We start from the raw sequence: 21,943 nt of genomic DNA on the forward strand, positions 1-21,943 counted from the left end.
AAGAAAAAGAAGAAGAGAGAGAAAATAAAGAAACAAAAGAGAAGGGTTTTTGGCCACGACCAAGGGCCGCGGTCGATAGGCGTCAACGGGCGCGGACAAGCCTTTATGAAGCTTTTCTGTTTTACCTTGTACAGTGTAAATAGTTAAGATATTGCAATTGTTAAGTAAGGGAAATCGAGACATAATAGAATAAACAACAATCATCATGTAATAAAAGTCAAAGTATGCAAATCCAAAAGGATTTCTACGTTATAGGTTGCATGTAACCATTTGAGATTTTATGATTGAAATACTGAACAATAAAATAACCCTAGAAATATAGTAACCAAATTTAAACTAAGAGACATGAGAGCCATAAAATTCCACTATCCAAATTTAGTAGAATTTTCCCCTATTATAGCTCAAGAGACAAGTTCATAAGTATAACTGCGAAAGGAAGGAATCCAATATTTCTTGGATGATTTACTTGCATGGTACCTAAAATAATAAAACCATACTTTCAATTGCTTAACAAAGCCCAAATACTTTGAATGTGAAAACCTAAAAAGCTTTAACAACTAATGTTTGGAATTAGACACCAAGATTAATAAAAACCAAGAAACTATACAGCCCTAATTAAAGCAGAGACCAAATACCAAATAAGACCCTACTGAGACCTAGAAAATTTATCCTTCTTTCTTATTGAATTTAAGTTGCATTAACTTGTGGTTATTGTTAAATAGAAATGTTGACCGAACTCCTTTATTGTTGTTCCATTGATTCCTTAAGGAGGACCTTCGCTGCTCAATTTCCCCAAAATATCAGGTTTCTAACTAAGTGGAACAACCGAGTAGATTGGAAAAACATAAATTAGAACAGGACAACTCAGCACTCATATTTTCAACTACTACCTACGGAACCAATATGTAAATTAGAACAGAAAAAAAAATAGGACAATAAACCCTAGACACATATTTTCTTCCCCACAAATATGACTAAATAAAAATAATCCAACATGATCTCTCAGTTGCATACACTTAAACCAAAAAATCCCACAAAAATGACAAATTATATTAAAAAACAAAAAAGAAAAGAAATGACATAGATACAAAACCAAGCAATGAATCTGAATCACAATAGAATATACTTTTAGAGAGTATGTACAGAATTCCCAAAAGTGTCAACATATCAATGGAATCTGTTTCAAGGGCAATCTGATGCATGAAGTTTTTGATTGTGGATTGAAGAATGGGCCTGAGAAATAACAGTCTATTAATAATGGTCAATAACTAATCACTATTCTAGGCTCCTGAAAACTTATCCTGGACAGCCAAGATCCCCTGAAAAACTGAAACTACAGGAAGACTCTACTTAAAAGAAGTCATTATCGATGGTGAAGATGTGTAATTCTTCGACACGACACTATGTCGCCGAAGCAATGGGATCAAAAATCCTGTTAATATTGTTACGGTGGGAGAGAGGAGAGAGTGGGATGGAGGAGCCAAGAGGGACATGTAAGGGTATATGAAGATGCTACAGATCAGTAACTCCAACAACTGAATACGTTATGTACAATAACCATATCAGATACCTGAAAGACATTAATCATGAAAAGCAAATAGTTGATCTTTCTGCTATACTTAATGCTTTATCCTACAGCCCAAAAAAAAAAAAAAAAAAGATTAGTCATCAAATAAATATGCAAAAAAAAAGTCTATCGATACAACATTTCAAGCTTAAGTTACTCGACATATGTCATATGAATATGAATGGGAGAGACTAATGACATATAAATTCAGAACCAGATACACATGCACAATAGCTATGAATGTTTGGAAAAATGTCAATGATGAGGGAATCACAATTTCAGTCCAATGTTTTTAAAAGAGGAAAAAAAAAACCGGTTTCATTGCACAAAACACCACTGAGATTCCAAAAATCAAAACAGGAGTTTGCCTGAACCTTCCATCGATTCTCAGATTTGGGAACACTTTCTTCAAGAAGAAATCTTCGAATCCTAAGAATCTGACCATTGTGTTGGTCAAACAACGGTCCAGGGATCAAACCATAGTTCCCTTGGGAAACCAATATACAGAAAAATTAGGGTTTTGCACACCCTGGGTTATCCCATGGTGTCCCATGGGTGCCCCATTAAATTTTAGGGTTTTTCATGGTCGCCCATGAGAACCCTGGTGCATCCCTATTAGGGTTTCTCCTTCCCTATTGCATCCCATAAAATTAATTATCACAATAGGGATGGAGAAATTCGTCTGTAGTCTATCACTTGGCAAGAGGGATCCATCCCATACTCAAATGCACAGAGGAAATTAATCGATTCGAGTTTCTTTCGTATTCCATAAATATTAATAATCAATGAGCAGAAGGAATCAATAAAGAAGCGCTAACCTGGTGAGCCTCAAGTGTTGCTCCTCCAATAGACAGTGGTTCTTCCTCCGGTGAGCGCTCCCGGCAAAGCGGTCCGAACCTCCAATGGTGCTATCAAGGTTCTACACGCCAATCCCGGATGCCCTCAAACTCCTCGGCACGAGATCTAGGGTTTCACAAACCCTAACTCTCAAACACAAGTGAGAGAAGCAAGAAGAAGAAGAGAGATCACAAGAGGGAAAGAGAGAAACCAAAAACGTAGGAGAGAGATTTGTCTGCTCCAAAAACGTGGAGAGCTGCCCTCTTACTGCGTTTTATGGTCCCTATTTATAATAATAGGGTTTAATTAAATCCTAGATAGATTTAATAGAGCCCTAGTGAGAGTCGACTCTCTCTCTCTCTCGATCGCGATTCTGTTTAAACTCAAAGTGCTACGGTGAAGAAGCGAGTCTAATAGGGAAAGTATTAATTAGATTCTTTATTTAATATTAATGGATAATTATAATTAGCACCAAATCCATTAATTAAATAAAGAGCCAATTAAATTAGCAAATTCCAAATAACTCCCTATATGATAACAATTTATCATATACAACCCCCACTAATCAACACCATCATTATGGAATCTAGGGCATGTACACATGTATTGCAAAACCCCAATCCATAGTACATGTCCATATAAGAGCGTCTGTGCATCCGATCGGGTCCCGCAAAACTCGATAAAATACTTTATTTGAAATAACTATAAATAATGTATCATTTTATGTAAAATAAATTTTGCAAAACCATTTCCAAAACGGCCTTTGAATCCAGTTACGATTCGACCATGCACGGCGAGTCTCTATCTTGGTGTTCCCCAATCGGGCGTGGTGACCGTGTTGGATAACTCCTTCACTCACAAAGTGTTCACGCATTCCCGAATACCAGCTTTGACTCGCTTGAGTCTCGGTCATTGATGAACCAAAGAATGCGATCACACTTTGCGGTGCGAGGTTCCCTCGGTACAAGGTGTCGGTGACACATGTCTATCCCTTCCTACATCGCGGTAATACATGAGGGAATCGACAATGTAGATTTTCGCCAATGCACACATCAAACATGTGAGCACTCGTATTCGTACACGACATCACATGTTTAGGCATACCCAATGCGACGACCATATGATAAGGGTGGCCCAAACCCTAGTCTTGACTACCATTTTAAGTATAACTTACGGACACATAATGCTCAAAAAGTTTATATCACATGTGACAATATTAAACTAAAATGTACAAATGTTCAATACAAAGGTGAACCGGGTTGAACCAAACCGAACCGGGTTTGATGGACACACACTTGTCCAACACATTGTATTAAGCCTGATTTTGTATATTATATTCTCTCATCCAATTAAAGCCTTTGACCAGAATTTGGCTGAACCTTTGATTCTATGTTATTAAAAGTCTTTTGAAATCTAGTTCCATTCCTTACCTGCAATCCTGAGCGTATGCAAGCTCTGGTCTACCTTTCGATAAGATATGATTCTTATTTCATCGATCTGCACATGAGTAAATCGATGCGTCGACCACCCACTCTTGTTCTTCACCCTTTAATATCACCCGATTGGAGAAGATGGCTAGAAGAAAGCCAGACAGATACCAATGGGTTTTGAAATGGAAGGGAGAAACCTTGATATGCATATTGTGGGTTCTTGCAATGGATTTCTCTGTATAATGGCACGGAAGGGGTTGGGTTCCATCTTAGATGCCTCTGTAATCCCATTACAGAAGAGAGGATTATGTTGTTGCCCAAATCACTTCTTGATTTGCTCCCTTCGATCTTAATTTTTATCCAATAAATATAAATAGCGAAAAAACAAATAACAGTTTTGGTTTTGGTTTCAACGCATTAAATAAATATAAAGTGGTCTAAATTTGTGAAGATGAGAATTGTAACAGGGCTGTTAAATATTGTGAGATAATTAATTACAGTGGGTGAAAGTTCATGGACTTCCCAAGATCAGTAAGATACCTACCTATATGATTCACGTCCGGTGTTTTTGGATGGAACACTCTATTGGCTCATTATAAATTATTCTTTTTGCTACTACAGCCGTGAATAAATTCTTGCATTAGACATTAACAGTGAGAATTGAAGTTTTGGACTATTGATCAATGTCCTCGTCCATCCTAGAGAGTTTAGAGGAAGAGAATCTTTAATTCAGGTTGGATGGATCTCTTGCCATAGTTGATAATGCCTACATAGATCCAAAGCCTGCGGACATATGGTTACTTGAGTTGAGGGTAGCAAGGCCAAGGGGTTTTCATTTACTTTAACTACTTAACGATATATATCAGGAGTTCCTTCCTTCGAAAGAATATTTCTTAGTTATTGCTAAATTTGGCCATGACACATTGCTGCTAAACATATGGAAGTACGTGAAGTTTGTGAAAGGAATTCTTGATGTTGGGTCCTCCCTCGTTCTCTACTCTCTACTCTCCGGTGAAGAAGCAGTATTTATCCGTTCAAGGACCTTGGAGAACTTCTAGGTTGTTGAGACATTGGATGGTGCCCGTGCCGACCCTCAAATCTCTCAAGACCTGATAGATCGATATAGCTAACTTGACTTGAATATATATAATTTGTTCTTTATATTTACATATTGTATTTGCATAAATTAATTTGCCCCTCCCAGACCCTGCAGTAATAGGAGCCTCACTGTAGTGGTATTTATATTTACATTATGTATAAATTAATTCTCACTGTTACATAAGGACCCTTGCTCTGCTATGTTCTTTATCTTTTGTACATAATGTGTATATTAATTCTCTACTTGAAGATTCCATGGATTTCACAGGGAAATAAACCCCTGAACCACGACCTCGTCTAGGAAACCCGAATCACATCCACGACCACTACTACCAGCAACAAATGCTGAATTATCCTTGGACGAGGATGATTTCAGATTTGACAAGAGAGCTAGATACAATGTGTTGAATTGGATAGAATGCCTTATTCATAGAGGGAATCTTCTCATCTGCAAGAATCTGACTTTTGATGGAATTCTTGATGCCAAATTTCTATCTGGGATTGGATTCTGACTTGTAGCTGTAGACACACTTGGGCTACTTCTGTTGTGATTGACAACCTTTTTTTGGATTGTAAAGCTCTCTTCATTGATTCAACCATGGATACCTGAATATCAATTTGCCTTAGATTTGTTTTGCCTTCATTATGTTTCATGAATTTAGTTTTGCGATTTGTTTCATTATTGTATGAATGGAAGTTATAGGATACCTGATGTAACTGTTTATTATTGATGTGGCTGATCAAGATAGCATTTTTTGTGGATGATGTGATTGTGGTTGTGACAGCCTTCGATTTATTTGAAACTAAATATACCAAGTATCAAATGGTAATTGTCAAGATCTTTGTTCAGGGTTGTATGATGTCAAAAGTGACTACAATAGAATTTAGGTGTGCCATTGTACTTATATTTTTTGCAGACTTGGATTCGAGTCTGAAAACAGCCTCTCTGTGAAAGCAGAGGTAAGGCTGCGTACATTATGACCCTCGATCCCCAGACTCCGCAGTGGCGGGAGCTTCGTGCTGTGGGTATGCCCTTTTTATTGTACTTACATTTTTTGCTTGAAGCCCGAATCAGCTTGTGCTTTTTGGGTTTTTCTTGACTAATTAAATGATTAGGGCCTTCAAGGATCTAGACTTGGGTACTGTTCCTAAATGATTAATTGGTTAAATGAACTTGTGTGTTTTTCCCTTTAATTTGTTGTCAATTATGTGTCTAGGTACAAATTTAATAAGACACTGAATTGTGTATACTGAGAGTGGTATTTTTTTTTTGACCAAATTCTATAATTAGGTACTTTATATTCTTTTTCTTTCATTTTCTTGTGAACTTGTCATTAAAGAATAAGGCATCATCCTTACCTGTATCCTTGCTCATGCATTCCTTCCTGTTATGTATGTCTCGAATTCTTGGACCCGTTTTGAAGAATGACCCGCTCTGACATTTTTTGTGGTGACTTGAATGGAACTTTTTTCTCAGATTTGTGATGGTAGCAGAGGGCTTGGGCCTATCGAGCCCATCACTGATCTCGTTGGGGGTGCGGGGGCGGAGCCTCCGCGGTACGGTTCGACCCGACCCGATGGATCGACCCGGATCCAATGGAGGAGTATTTATGTTCCTTACCCGCTTTATTGTAAAGAGAGAGGAAGATTTTGGGGTTTTCGTTCTAGGGTTTCTGAGGGAGAGCAGCAGCACCGATTTGGGTGCTCTTGAGAGTTTCCATTGTAATTTTTCTCCGATTTGCATAGTGAATCATCTTCGTCTTCGCCCATGGATGTAGCACACCATACTGGTGTGTGAACCACGTTATATCTCTGTGTTCTTTTGCTTGATTCTTGTTTCTTTTCGTGATTTTGTTGGTGTTTGCTATAACACTTCCTAAGAACATTCTTCATCTTTATACAAGCCAGTGACTGCAAGCACCTCTTGAAGTCTGAAGTTGGTATCTCTGTAGCTTGTTCAACATCCTTTTAGCTCAAGCGGTCGGCATTGTTGAACAGCTTGAATATAAACATTTGGTATGTGGAGACATTCAGCTCATGCTTCTGGCCTTCCCGAAGCTTTCTTTCAGATCAGCTATGCCTATGTTTGTTTGCCAAGACATTCTCCATCAAGCATGGGTTCCTAGATAAAATGCTCAGAACTTTTTACACACTCATAGTCTCAGCTGGCATCTTGCACGTGGAGCTTGGTTGAGTTGGCCGTGACCCTGTTGTGAGGACTTGGACATCCAATTTGGTCTTAAGCTTAACTATGAGACTTCTCTCTGCATCATCTGAGACAGTTTTGCACGAAAGAAGACGTTTTCCAGTGTTGCTTGTATTAGTTCTCAAACACATCCTTTTCTTGCAGGTAATAGAAGAGCATCATCACCTGGTCCAGGAAAATCTCTACATCCTCTTCACTGACACCGTTCAGGCCGTCCACAAAGAAGTAAATAAACTCCAGGGCCCGCGGGTTCAAATTACAGGTTGTGAAAACAAGTCCATGGAGAAAAGAAAAAGAAATACAAACAAACAAGTCCTATGACTAAATGTTGTCTTTTTGAGAAGTAATTTCTGGTTAAAAAGTATATAAACAAATACCTCAAGCATTAAAAAGAATGTAATAACATCTTTTCCCGCTTATAGATCAATTTCTAATTAGTGAAATGCTAAGCTACACTAAATGTGGGTTGCTTGTGTCAAATTTTTAGCAACAAAAAAATTTAAGTGGTAGACACGAGAGAACTTTACAAGCATAAACAATAAGGACATTGAAGATGCGAAGGAAAAAAAAACATAAAGATATACAAATAGGATGCAATTAGAAGAAAAATTAAAGCAACTAACAAGTAACTCATGGAGGAGGCTACCAGCATGCAGTGTCAAGTTAAAATATAAGGTTTTCCCATTCTGACCTGATATGGGGCTATAAGGACCATGAATTTGGTATTAAAGGGAAAGGAATTTTGTATTTCATTTTGGCAGGTTTTGTCGTGGAGACTGTCTTTCATAAGGGACGTTGCCTACTCCCCATATTCTCTTTTTACCATTTAAGGTGTACCAAGAATATGCAAGAATCTCTCAAACATCAGGAACTCATGTAACAGAACTATGACACCAATTCTCATAAGGTTTTGGTCAAAATATTGTCAAGAATATGAGCAGAGATCTAAATTAACAAAACTATTTGTAATCCTTAATCATGAAAGTGATCAACAACAATGATTGAATAGAAGTAGAGTACTGATTAGCACTATCATTGGAGTAGTCCATAAAGTTGGTAGAATAATAGATTTAAAAAAGACAAATGCTCTTTTCTGACGCAATGAAGAAACCAAAAGAGTTACTGTAATCATTATTGCATTCTTATCAATTACCTGTAAGAAGACAAGGTAACATCCCTACATTCTTAATTCTAGCTAAAAGTAAATATAAAAAAATGAGCAACCCAGTGCGAAAGGTTCCTGCCACTGCAGAGTCTGGGGAGGGCCATCATGTACACAGCCTTACCCCTACTTTTGTAGAGAGCTGTTTCCAGATTCAAACCCATGACCACTTGGTCACAATGGAGCAACCTTACTGTTGCACCAAGGCCCATTAAAAAAATTAAGGAGGACAGAAACCAATCTGAACTCATTTCTGAATAAATCTAAGATATATATCTAACAATAAAGGCTTAAGGTAGTGCGAGGTAGAGAACTTATAAGAATTGCAAATTGTGGAATACTAAAGAACGAAGAAGAAGAATATTTACCAAAAAAAAACAGAACAAAGAACAAATAGAAGAAAAACCTAGAGACAGTAGGAAGGTGTAGTTGTGCCACAAGCTACCAAAAATACTGCCACCTGTTTATTTTGTTGAAACTTCAACCCCCATTTTTTTATTTATGATTCTACAAATTATCCTATCCCTAGTAAGTTGAAATATTGAAGTAAAAGAATCTATTGTCATGTAGACACAAAAATTTGAAAATGCAATATTCCGAAGTATGAAACAGATCAAACCAACCACCAATGGAACAACGGACAAATGACAAATACATCCAGAGAACTAAATAGTATCATCCTCATTCAGAACAAGGATACATACAAGTAGAGGTAAAGAAAAAGGAGAGAAATTGACCTTCACATAAGTTGGTTGGAAGTAGCTGAAGAGAAAATAGCCAATTACAAGTCCAATGGTAATCCCCACACCAAAGCCGAAAAACCGAAATATAGACTGAAGCAACCACCTCTAATCTCCTTCAGAGAGTCTCAAAGGGAGGATCCGAACAGAAACCCAATTTCCCTTGTTTTGCTATGTGCATCACCTAACGTCATAACAAAACCAAAACTGTAAATGAAACTTCTAAAATTGATGAAAATATAGAACAAAAGGAGAACAAAACAGCTCGCTTGATCCGTTCAATCAAAATTCAGTATATTGTCATCTCATGAAATACAAGAGCATTTATTCATCCCAATCTTCCCTTCAACATCCCATGGGATCAGGCATAGGCAGTAATGAGGAAACCCACACACAAATCTGAAATTGTTGGTAACGCCTGCGTGATGACTGGTAAGATGAACAACCTTTTTTTAAATAAAAAAGGTGAATAGCCTCTGTTTTGTTAAAACTGAAAAGACCCAAGAGTACTGAAGAAATTTAGTCAAACAAAAATAGGTGAATTACCTTGAGTTGCTCTACACTTTGATATTATGATATTATTATCAAGTAATAGTAGTCTATAATTTAGGAAACTATTTCCATGAATAAAATTAATTAATTAACTCATGGAACAACTATATATAATTGAAGCATTTTAAAGAAGCACGTATCCCATGAATAAAACTACAGTAAAAATCAAGAACAAGCAAACCTTCCAAATATCCACCTCCAAAAAAAATCCTCATACCTACATCAACGCTGTCTAGAAATGTGTTAGATAAGGAGTTTTCAAAATAAATAAGTAAACAACATGCTTCTTTGTTTGAATTTTTTTTCCAAGTAATAAGGATGTCATGCCCTGTTCTACATTCGAACCTCTTCTTAATTCTTCCACCAACCAAATTACAGAAACCATAATTGAAACTCATACCAAAGTTCAGTGTTCTTTACCTCAGTTCAAACCCACATGCCTCTGCAACAGGCTAATTAGTTATTTTGCATCTTCTCCATAGAAACACAAGGCTTTTGTTGTATCACAATAACAGGCAGAGATTGACACAACCATAGCTCATATGGTTGCGCCAGTGTTCTTGGATGTTGCACCCCAATTGCAGTCTTTCGGAGCAACCTTCTCATATTTTATTAGCAGATATTATGGAGCTAAATGATTAATGATTGAAAAAAAAATGCCATCAAAAGAAATGAGATAAAAATGTTGTTCATTTTCCTCAAAATTAGCAGTTTGCTTCTACAATTTATCTAATCCATAAAACTAATGTGTATCCAAGTATTATATTACACTAATTTTCTAGAAGATATTTTGTACATTATAATTAAAACAAGAGTAGCCTTACAAACTGAACAAGGGCAAGGAATTAAAACATCTTTTTGATTGTCAATTCAGACCCTAGAATGCTGAAGCTAGAATTTAAACAACTCATATTAATTAGTGAACTTCCAGTTATATCACAAGAATGACTTGGAAGCTAATTGTTGAGATATAAAGATGTTTAACACAAAATTCTCAGCTTGAGTAAGCTACTCCTTTGTTTTCTTATTCTGGGTAAGTAGTAAATAGTAAGGTTATACCCTGAAAGATTGAATAGCCATAACCGAAAGGCATCAAAAATGAACTTTTGAATATAAAATACGAAAAAATTAATACGGACCAGAATATTCATGAAAGCACCTGCATTGTCACAATTCTCAGTTACAAACACCTAGACCGCTATAGTCATTCTTGCAGCAATTCGCACCTATTTCCTTTCACCACAAATAGTAGTTATAAGCAGTTTTTGTGTTAGAAATTTAAATGATCAAATATTTCAATTGCTACACAAACAAACAATGTCTTAGAGAAGGCCAAATCTCATGTAAGGAATTTAATGATGGAATCAACAAAAACAGGATAGAACTGAAAAACAAAAAGGAAAATTAGGAAGCCTGGTAATTCATCTAAGAAGAAGTATATCAACGATAAAACTGAAAAGTTCATCTAAGAAATTTTAATATTCAAGAAAAATTCATCTAAGAAGAAGTATCTCCACGATAAAACTGAAAAGTTCCTTCCCTGGATTGAAAAAATATATATAGGAAGCCTGGTTACCTGAGAAACCAAAGAGTAGTTTGAATGATTCCAGCAAAAATTGTAACTATGAATGGTAGGCGACTATAGTTAACCTCATTCTTAATAGGAGCAATATCATTTTGAAGCAGATAGTCAAGCAAGAGAGATGTCACAGTGGCCTTTAGAGAAGGTTTAACTACAAAAGTAAACAAAAAAAAATCACATATAAAAAAGAGAACTGGACATTACTGCTTCTGAAAATTAATCCCACAACCTTAAATTTACAGAGGAGAAAATATGCCTTATAATACATTCATCAACTAACCGGATTAATAAAAGAAAAAACAAAAGGAAGAGTGTCAAAGAAAAATTTTCCTACAAAGAAACCAAAACCATTGAATGCATTTATTGTTAGATGTGAAAAATAACAGGTTGTCCAATTTCAGAGTAGAAAAAACTTGCAGCCTAGAAAATACAATTCTGTAGAACCGCCTATTTTAGTTCTCAATGTAAAAGGAGTATGGATAGGACTACAATTCTTGCATACCTTGATTGTTAGAAAAGGAAACTTATTGGGTGAATATTGGATATTCAACCCAATATTTGATTTTCCTAGCAATGCATAACTATCCTTGTAGAAAAAGATTAGATGGGCTAGCAATTGAGTCCCAATAGGAAACTCAATATGCTTAGCCTATGTGAGCTACCAAATTGGGAAGAGAGTTGGGCATATCATATATATTACTAGAGATTGCCAAAAACTCAAGGAATGCACAAGGCACCCAAATCGTGGAGCTCTCCCTCTCCCTCCTAAACCGTTTTCTCCTTCTCCTTCTCTTAGTGTTTGATCTTAGAGATAGTCCAAGCTTTTGTGCTCTTGGAAGTGTAGAAGAGATAGCTTGACTGTGTGGGGAACGCAAAGCTTGCGTAGTGCGTGGAACGATCGTGAAAGGGTTATCATCGATTGGAGGTCTTGTATCTGTGAGGCTTTAGGTAATAATCGATCCCTGTATTCTTCTGTTATTGAATGACTTCTCCCATCGATATCATGATCTTGTACTTACTTTCGTATGGATCGCACTTTGGATGTTAACAGTGGTATCAGAGCCTCGTTATCGATGGGGTTGTTTTCTTTTCTCCATTATGCATGTGATGTTCTAAAAATTTTATTCAGTTTTTGTTATCAAAAAAAAAATTTTGAGATTGAGATAAATGGGAAGGAGGGGCCATAGGCTTGCTGCCCTGCACACGCCCTGCTCCCCTTGTCACTCGCCATGGCTGCCTGCCACGTGCGCGATCTGGCAGCCAGCCGCGTACGATGCCGCTTTGTGTGCCCTTGTGCACTTTGCTCTTGTGATCTTCCCTTCTTTATGTCTTTTCCTTTGGCTACATTAAGTAGCAGTTTTTCCAAAAAAATAAATAAATAAATAAATTTGATTAAAAATTCTGGTTTGCTTATTGAAGGGAGATCCTTTGGAGAAGATTGGTGGAGAGATTCATTCCTTCACCCACCTTCCCCAATAGGCATAATGGTTTATCATAATTTTATGGATTATTAATTTTATTTTAAGCATGTATGTGATTGTATTGTGGGGGCATGTGACATAACCATTGTGGCATAAGTTGTCATAGTAATGGTTATGTGATGCACATGATCATTGTGACATTGGATTGTCATGGTAATGGTCATGTGATGCACATAATCATTATGACATAAGTTGTCATGGCAATGGTTATATGTTATGTGCATTGGATGTACATGATCATTATGACTTGGTTTGTCATGGTAATGATGATTTTATGTGTTCTTGGCTTTTTTTCACATAAAATATTAATTTTTGAGCATCATATATGTAATGAAGACCATGGTTATGGGATTTAAAAATTACATGCATTAGATGTGTGTGTGTGCTAGGCATGGCATGGATGTGATTTTATATGTAATTTCCTTTTTATCCTCCAGGCAGTCCACTTTTGGTGGACTGGTTTCCTGTTATGTAATTTTATTTATTTGGAAAGGGTTGTAATAATTTTTGAATTTGTTTAAAATTATTCATTGTAACCGCTTAGAGATCGTGTTGAGATCGGGATCGTGTTTTTGGATCGTGGATCAAGGATCTTACCGGTTCGTTGGAGAGAAGATAGAAGGAAGGACTTGCTCGCTTGTAGTGTCCAAGTTTATTATAATTTTGGAATTTTTTTCTATAATAGTTAGTTGCATATGCATTATCACATTATTATTGCCATGAGTGGGAGTAACATATGAGGCTATGATTGCTCCCATCCATCTTTTAATCAAAGTGAGTTTATCATGGATATGAACTCATGTTGATTAAAGATGCTATCCCATAACCATTGGTGTTTATATTTTTCCTTGGATGAATGTGCTATTATGCTTATACATTGGATGTATGTTTGTGGTTTTTATGCATTCCCGTTATCCCTCAATTTTAATACAAGTGTGATATGGAAAACCCTGGTTGGTGGGATTCTCATGGCCTCCCTTAGTTGGTAAGTGTGGAAATTTCATCGATCTACCCTTGTAGATGTCGATAGGATAATATTTGGATAGATTGGTGAAATTATCTACACTCATCTCACATGTGATAGGTAGAGAATGTGGTCAGTGGTAAATGTACTATGATAGTAGGCATTAACCCACAAATACCATAGTTCCCTCCAAAATTAAGGGTAAACACTTGACTTGAGTGTGTGTCAGCCGATAGGAATGGACATGACACTCAGGTGGTCAAATCACATTGGAAGTCAAAGTGACGGACAGAATAGTCCACCCAACCAACATACGAATGATGAACTCCAATAGGCTAAGTCAAGAGCATAAGAGTTGACGGTTTCCAATTCATGCCCTATAAGCTAAAAGAAAGCTTAGGGTGTGATTGACCATTGATTGTTCTTACCCCAGTTATTTCAATGGTTGTAGATCATGCTAATTGTTAATTTTTTTACATCATGTAGATTTAAAAATGTCAACCCAAATTAACTATGCTGTCCTTATTAAAGACCATATTTTGACCGGCCCAAACTATGTTGCCTGGAGGAGGAACATCAAGTTACTCCTGTCTGCAGAAGGTCTAATGTCTATCCTGGATGAAGAAGAGCCTGAATTCCCCAATGAGAAAAACCCCGAATCTAAGCCGGCCTATGAGTTATTTCGACAGAAAAACTCTAAGGCCAAACTCCTCGTGTTGAGTTCTCTGAAAAAGACCATCGCTGATTCGGTCAAGGATCTGTACTTGACCAATGACATGATGGAGGAGTTGAAGGAGATGTATGGGAGAGAAGAAAGACATGCCCATCATCAACTGGCGACACTCCTCCATAGCACGAAGATGGCTCAAGGAACTCCGGTTATAGATCACGTGATGAAAATGCAGAACTTGTTCCAAGAACTGGAGAACCTTGTGACATCTTTTAAGTTGAATTATAAGACGGATGTCATCTTCTACTCTGTGCCTCAGGAGATCTACTGATCATTTATTGTTAATTATAACATGAACTAAACTCTCCGTCAAACTCCCTGAGCTGGGCAACATGTTGCAAGAGGGGGAAGCTGCATCCAAGAAGCAGAAAGTAGAGGTCTTGACAACAGAGGACAAGTCTTCTTCCTCCAAGCCTAAGGGCTAGAAGAAGAAGAAGAAGAAGGCTGACAAGGGCAAAAACCCTAAGGTCGGTGCTAAGGGAATTCAGAAGAACAAGGGCAAGGGGACTTGTTTCTATTGTAAGAAGGACGGACATTGGAAGAAGGAACGTTGTGCTTTCCTGGCTGCTCAAAAAAAGAAGCAGGAGAAACACGAGAAGATATTTCTGACACCTTAATCCTTTATGAGTCTAATTTGTCAGAGGAACATACTAACACATGGTTGGTGGACTCGGGGTCTACCGCCCATATTTGCCACTTATTGCAGGGGTTCAAGTTGACAAGAAGGCTGAGTAAGGATGAAGTTCGTTTGAGAACGGGTACGGGTGCTGAGGCCGTTGGAGATTTCACTTTAATTTTTAGTAATAGTACTTTAATTTTGAGAGATTGTTTTTATGGTCCCCTATTTAAGAGGAACATTATTTCTGTTAGTAGACTTGTCAAGGATGGTTACACTTTCCTCTTTGGTAATAAGTTAATTATTCAGTTTAAAAATTCTTTTGTTGCTTCTAACCTACTGGATAACGGATTATATCTCTTAAAACCGGTACTAGAGGTAAATGAGATCTCCAATAATTCTATAAAAAGAAAATCAGCCCAAGATAATTCAACATATCTTTGGCACTTGAGGTTAGGTCATATTGGAGTAGAAAGGATAAACAAGTTGGTAAAGGATGGACCTTTGGATTCATTGAAGGTAGAACCTTATCCAACCTGTGAGTCATGTCTACAAGTAAAGATGACCAAGAAGCCCTTCTCTAACAAGGGAAGAAGAGCCGAAGCTATGTTAGAATTGATACACTCTGATGTGTGTGGACCCATTAACGTTCAGGCGAGGTATGGTTACGAATACTTTGTAACCTTCACTGATGATTACTCTCATTATGGTTACATATACTTGATACACCGCAAGTTGGAAACCTTTGACAAATTCAAAGAATTTCGAGAGCGAAAGTTGAAAAACAGTTGGGTAATAGCATCAAGTGCCTCCAATTTGATTGAGGAGGAGAGTATTTATCAGATGAGTTCAGGGACTATCTGACAGAAGCTAGGATTATAACTCAGTTGACTGCCCCAGGAACACCTAAATAGAACGGAGTTTCAGAAAGGAGGAACCGAACCTTGTTGGACATGGTTCGGTCCATGTTGAGTTATTCAGAATTGCCATTGAATTTTTGGGGTTTCGCACTGGAAACTGCCATCTATATACTGACATGGTACCAACAAAGTCTATGACCAAAACACCTTTTGAGTTGTGGTATCGGCGTAAGCCTAGTCTTCAACATCTTAAGGTGTGGGGTTGCATAGCACATGTAAGGAAACAACAGACAGATAAGTTGGAATCCCAAACAGATAGATGGTATTTCTTGGGATACCCTAAGACTACAATAGGCTACTACTTGTATGACTCTGTTAATCAGAAAGTCGTAGTTAGTAAGCATGCGACATTTCTTGAGGATGATAAGATCTCACCAAGATCAAATCTAGTGGTCATTAAAAAAATAACTAATGACCAAGTGCCCTCTACATCGACAAAAATTTCAGTTGACGTACCCACAGTTGAGCAACAGCCTCAAGAGCCTAGGAGGAGTGGGAGGTCTATCCGACCACCAACTCATTTGAACCTTCTCATTGAGGAGGATCAAAAGGTGGAAGAATTCCACATGGTGTCTGATTGTTCAGACACAGATCCTTATACTTACGCTGAGGCTCTTAAGGATGTTGACTCAGTGAAATGGCAGAAAGCTATGCGCAGTGAAATAGATTCCATGGATTCTAACCATGTCTGGACTCTTGAAGATCTGCCACAAGGGGTAAAACCCATTAGCTGTAAATGGATCTACAAGAGGAAAAGAGGTGTGGATGGAAAGGTGAAACGTTTCAAGGCAAGACTGGTGGCGAAGGGATACACTCAGAAAGAGGGTATTGACTATGATGAAACCTTCTCACCGATAGCGATGATTAAATCCATTCGGATTCTATTGTCGATTGATGCATACCGTGATTATGAGATCTGACAGATGGATGTACAGACCACTTTCCTTAACGATTATCTTGATGAGGTCATATACATGAGTCAGCCAGAGGGTTTTGTTTCCCCAGGGGAGGAAAACAAGGTATGCAGGTTATTGAGGTCCATTTATGGACTAAAACAAGCTTCCAGAAGCTGGAACATCCATTTTGATCAAACTATCAAGGAATTTGAGTTTGAACAAAACATTGATGAACCATGTGCGTATAAGAAAATCTGTGGGGGTGTCGTCTATTTTCTTATCCTATATGTGGATGATATACTACTCATTAGGAATGATGTGGAGTTGCTTTCATCGGTAAAGATGTGGTTATCCAAAACATTCTCAATTAAAGATCTGCGTGAAGCCAACTACATCCTAGGAATCAAGCTTGTGAGAGATTGCAAGAAGAGGATGTTAGGATTGTCACAATCCACCTACATTGACAAAGTGCTTGAGAGGTTCAACATGCAGGATTCGAAGAGAGGTAATGTGCCTCTCAGACATGGAATCGGTGTATCCAAGTCACAATGTCCTCAAACTCCTGAGAAAATTGAGACTATGAAGAGAGTTCCTTATGCTTCTGCAGTAGGAAGTTTGATGTATGCCATGTTGTATACCAGGCCAGATATTTGTTATACTGTAGGGATTGTGAGTCGATATCAATCCAATCCAGGACAAGAACATTGGATAGCTGTCAAGGGGATCCTCAAGTACCTAAGGAGGACCAAAGATTACTTCCTTGTATATGGTTGTGATCAGTTGTTAGTAGTTGGATATACAGATTTGAATTTCCAAACTGACAAGGATGATAGAAAGTCTACCTCTGGGATGGTCTTTATGATTGGTGGGGGTGCAGTGATTTGGAGGAGTACCAAACAGAAGTCAACAGCTGATTCCACAACAGAAGCTGAGTACTTGGCAGCTAGTGAAGCAGCCAAGGAAGGTGTCTGGCTCAAGAAATTCTTGACAGACCTAGGGGTGATGCCTGAGCTAGTGGAGTGACCCATACAATTGTTATGTGACAACAGGGGAGCTATAGCACAAGCGAAGGAACCAAGAGCTCATCAGAGGAACAAGTATGTGGAGCAAAAATATCACTTAATTTGTGAGATTATTCAGCGTGGTGACATAGCCATAGCTAAGGTTGACACTGCAGATAACTTATCTGACCCCATGTCTAAAGCATTGCCTCCTAGTGTTTTTGAGAAACATGTTGGGAATATGGGGGTGAAGCTTATGGGTAACTGGCACTGATGTACAAAACTCCTTCTGTTTGAATTAATAAATTTGTTTTTGATTAGCATGATCATTTGTTGAGCTCAGTTATTATCCATAGGTATTCATACCTAAAACTGTTCACCACTGGGGATGGGACTGGACATCCCATCCGGCATGTTGGTCACATTGTGTGTGCTTAGGATGGTTATGTTTCTAGGACACAAATGTGAGTGTACATTCGGTGTGTACATTGGACTGGATCACTTGAGAATTTCGCATGTGGTGTACTGTCAGTTTATAAAGAAAATGAGATTCTCTTAAGTAGTTCATGATTGGTCCCTTGACCCGAGGGGTTCTTATCGATGCATTCATTTGTTGAGAGTTTTGGTGTACCAATGGTTGATGTCTCTCTCTGACTATATATCGGTGCACTGGATTCTCAGTGTCTGATTGTATTCGAAAGAGATGCCCAACATGGAACCCACAGCCCATACGTTGGGAGTATGTTGAGGAGAGTATTCTATACATGATTGGACACAAATCAAGTTTTGGTAGCATTTTCAAAATATTTTTGAAATGTTTTTAGATATATATACAAAACATTATATATTTTCTTAAACATTTTGCTTGAAATGTTTTTCTCGGTCCAATCAAGGTAATTAAATCTCTCGATCGGTGTATCGGTTCATTGAGGTTTGACAGTCTCGTACACATGCCTTATATTGAACCTTGCAACATTGTTTTGTGGGGGGACTGATGCGTGTTTTAATTACTTACCTTGGGCATTGGTTATTACATCTGCTTAGCATCTTCGATGTTGAACATCTTAGAAGCTGAGTGGAATCCCATTGCGATCCTACCCCTTTCCTTTCGGTTCCATTCATTTATGCAGTAACGGTTGATCATGGCTTCCTTTTCATGATCCTCTTGTAAGATTGGATCTTACAGTAGGATGGAGGAGATTGTTAGAAAAGGAAACTTATTGGGTGAATATTGGATATTCAACTCAATATTTGAATTCCCTAGCAATGCATAAATTTCCTTGTAGAAAAAGATTAGATGGGCTAGCAATTGAGTCCCAATAGGAAACTCAATATGCCTTGCCTATGTGAGCTACCAAATTGGGAAGAGAGTTGGGCATATCATATATATTACTAGAGATTGCCAAAAACTCAAGGAATGCACAAGGCACCCAAATCTTGGAGCTCTCCCTCTCCCTCCTAAACCGTTTTCTCTTTCTCCTTCTCTTAGTGTTTGATCTTAGAGATAGTCCAAGCTTTTGTGCTCTTGGAAGTGTGGAGGAGATAGCTTGACCGTGTGGGGAATGCAAAGCTTGCGTGGTGCGTGGAACGATCGTGAAAAGGCTATCATCGATTGGAGGTCTTGCATCTGTGAGGCTTTAGGTAATAATCGATCCCTGTATTGTTCTGTTATTGAATGACTTCTTCCATCGATATCATAATCTTGTATTCGCTTCCACATAGATCGCACTTTGGATGCTAACATTGATAACACTACCTACAAATCCTTAAGAAAAAAGGGAGAAGCGAGTGCAGCCGCCTGAGTTGTAGAAGAAAAAAAAAGGAGAAGGTGCTTTGCAAAGAAAAAGGTGGATCGATCTTATCCTCTGTGGAACCGCCAAGGGAGTCCGGAAGGGCCAAGAAGCTTCGCCCTCTGTGGATTTGGAGAGCCACAGGTAAGGTTTTGGAAAAAAACAAAAAACGGAGAGAGAACAATAAGGGGCTGTAAGGTTATCAAGGGAGGAGAGATGAATGAAAGCGTTTTGTCTTTTGTGGATCTGGAAGGGCAGTTAGGTTTGGGAAGAACAGAGAACGAAGCGAAGAGTGTCAAGAGTATGAGAAAGCAAGCATTTTGTCCTCTGTTTTGTCCTCTGTGGATCTGGAAGGGCAGTTAGGTTTTGGGAAGAATAGAGAATGAAGCGAAGAGTGTCGAGAGTATGAGAGGGAAAGCGCTTTGTCCTCTATGGATCTAGAAGGGCAATTAGGTTTTGGGAAGAACAGAGAACGAAGCGAAGAGTGTCGAGAGTATGAGACGATCGTGTATGAAAACTTTTCCCTATTTTATTTTAGTATAAGTAAATATAAATAATAAGGGCACCAATCATTTAGGGAAAAAAATATAAAAATGACAAAAATTAATAGTATAGAGAAGAGGGTATTTAAATAAATAAAAAGGATAAAATAGTCAAGTGAAAAAGTAGCCACAAAACATGAGTTCATGCACTTATATAATATATAGTATGCACAAAAATAATTAATAATTAATAATTAGTAATTATTAATACTAAGGGTACCCAAGATTAAGAAATTATAAAAAGGAATGACCTGTAGATTAAGAATAGAAAATTGGAATTTTAGATAAGAATGAAGGATAAAAGAGGTAATTGAAAGATTTGCTTTAAATAATAATAATAATAAATATTATTAAGATTTGAAGAATGGAATTTTAGATAAGAATGAAGGGTAGAATAAAACTACTTCCCTATATATAGCAGAGGGTTTTTTTTTTTCGTTAGAAACAAATTTCATTAGCAAAGCAACTCATCAAAAGTAATTATTATGGGGGTTGGAGGGGTGCAAAAGATGCAAAACCAACAAAAGTACCAAGAAACAGTATGAACAAAACACGCAATCTTATGCCCTAAAGAAAACAACATTCAAAATTGCATTCTCAAACTTGGAATTGAGGATGAATCCTTCCCCTTTCTTTTACCCACTTTGATAAGAATATGAAAGCTGGAAAGGGCCCATTGATAAAGACAAGAAGAATAACAACCACTACAAGCAATAATGCTTCTACCCTATTTCCTAATACCATGTTGCTACTCTCTTCAAGCTCAAGGAAGCTTGTTGATGCAGGAGGAAAGAGGCTCGCCTCCATGGACACCCAACACATTGAAATAATTGTAAGAAGCAAACATATCAATACCATGATTGATACACCAAGAGCTCCAGATCTAACAAGGTGTACATCCATTAAAAATGAATCTTCCTGCTCATCAAGATTAAGAAGTTGACCGAAACTCATTCCTTCTCGCAACTCTAGCTCGTGTCTTCGCTGTTCTACTTCTTCTTCCAACTTCTTTCTCCATTTTGATATCAACCTTACAGTTACCAACATGCCCACGAAGGATTGTATGGTAAGAAGTATGAGAAGAGAGTTCAGCACAAACATATATGCCAATAATTGGTGTCCAAGAACTGTACCAGGATGACCGGATGGGAAGAGGTGCTGCTCGTTCTTCACAAGAGTGATTGATTGAAACCCTGGGACTAAACATAATGAGATCAAGAAGGAGAAGACAACAGCTGAGATTTGAATTGTCAATAGTGGATCTGTTATGTATCTTACTAAAGTAGGATTCAAGCAAGGTTGAGGGGTAGTTGCAGGAAGACTAGCAGGCCTTCTTGCTGGTCCTTCTATGCCGTTAGAAGCCATTAATTCTATCAATCTTTCTTGTGTGAGTTTGGACTAAATAGCTTTAGGTTAGTCACCTACTCCTTATTTGGTCCCTCCTCCGTAGTGTGCACTATAGGGTTAGGATTATCTGTGTCACTGTCATTTTTATATTTTTTATATTTTTATAATTATTTATTTATTTATTTTTTTGTTTGGAATAGGAGGTATCCGGCCTTTGGCCGACTATATCCTCCAGGGCTCGTGCACGACCCCACAACACCACAAGCCGAGAGATACTGAGGTCTCTATGTTCACTAGGGAGTTTCCTCTCTAACGGATGGCCCCAAGGGGGGAGGCAAAGTCGAACTCAGGATCTTCAGCTTCCTTAGGCCTCGTCCCTTGCCAACTGCGCTGCCCCTTGGGGTTATCACTGTCATTTTTTATTAATGCGTAGGGGTGGTATCGCTCTCAACCTTGTAAAATATCTTATAGGAAATTATATA

The 21,943-nt window shown here is 37.9% G+C and overlaps 1 pseudogene; it reads right to left on the reverse strand.

Moving 5' to 3' along the window:
* Positions 1-6,036: 6,036 nt before the first annotated feature.
* LOC122643511 lies at positions 6,037-21,479 on the reverse strand (annotated as a pseudogene).
* Positions 21,480-21,943: the final 464 nt, after the last annotated feature.

This window comes from Telopea speciosissima, chromosome 10 (assembly GCF_018873765.1).
Source record: "Telopea speciosissima isolate NSW1024214 ecotype Mountain lineage chromosome 10, Tspe_v1, whole genome shotgun sequence".
NCBI lineage: Eukaryota > Viridiplantae > Streptophyta > Magnoliopsida > Proteales > Proteaceae > Telopea > Telopea speciosissima.